This window comes from Limulus polyphemus, unplaced genomic scaffold, assembly GCF_000517525.1.
Source record: "Limulus polyphemus unplaced genomic scaffold, Limulus_polyphemus-2.1.2 Scaffold2660, whole genome shotgun sequence".
In the NCBI taxonomy this organism is placed as follows: domain Eukaryota; kingdom Metazoa; phylum Arthropoda; class Merostomata; order Xiphosura; family Limulidae; genus Limulus; species Limulus polyphemus.
This window is the reverse complement of record NW_013668270.1, coordinates 113,560-114,716: the sequence shown is the minus strand read 5'-3', so window position 1 is coordinate 114,716 and position 1,157 is coordinate 113,560.

Below are 1,157 nucleotides of genomic sequence, written 5' to 3'. Positions count from 1 at the left end.
AAATTGTATACAAAATGAACAGATAAATTATAAAAGAAAGTCTGTACATAATGAATAAAACACGTAATCAAAACTATAAAATGTGGAAAAAATTTTTTTTTTCCAAAACAATATGTACAAAGCACAGAAGAAAACCGCTATTTACAAGATGTACAAAAATAAACAATCTCTTTACAATATTTACAAGATGAAAGAATCTCAATTGCATTATGTACAACTTAACAGGATTAAATACAACAAAAGGTAAAATGCTAATTCTATCCTCTCACTCTCAATTGTAAAAAGGGGCGAAACATCAGGTCGCCAGCGACTGTAGAACTCCCCAGTTCCCAGTAGCTGGAAATCTGCCTCAAGACGGAGTAACAGCTTAAACTTGACCTTATAGTATATGCCCTGAAAAGTCATGGGAACTCGCTCATAAACGGAGCGGTTCCTCACGAGCCAGATGACCTATTTACAGAGCAAGATGACATAGTGAAACTGAAAGGCCAAGTGACTATGAACCGGGGAGGGGACAAGGTAAAGGACAGCCCTGGCCGAGATTGGCGGGATACGGAAGAGCCTAGAGACAAATCCCCACACCTGCACCGATATGGGACACAGGACTAAAAGGTGGAGGATAGACTCTACCCGTGCATGGCAGATAGGACACGACTCGGTAGCACTGATGTTAAACAGGAACAGACGTTCTCTCACAGGCAGAATGTTGTGGACAACACGCCAGCTGAAGGCCTGTAAGTATTGGTCAACATGGCGCATCGTCACACGGCGCCAAATAACATCCCAAAGAAGTGCAGGGTGGTGTTGCTCAATCCTATGGGATGGATTTGGGGCCAGCACTGTATAGAAGGAACGTGAGTCCGTGGGTAAACCAAGAGATGGGGAAGAACCTCGACTTCGTCGGAGTGCTGCCACAACCTCAGTATACCACAAAGGGGGCTCAAAACACACTGGTGTGTTAAGAGCAATGACAGAGCCAAAATCCCTGATGCCCAAACCCAGAGAGAATCGTAGGAGTGGACAACAGGGATGTCCCACCCAAGATAAACCACGCACAGTTACAGCCAGAAGTAAGGAGAGACACCGGGAGCGCACACAAGGGATCCCCAGACCCCCCCTGTGGAGTGGCAAGGTTAAAGACAACCGAGCGACCAGTT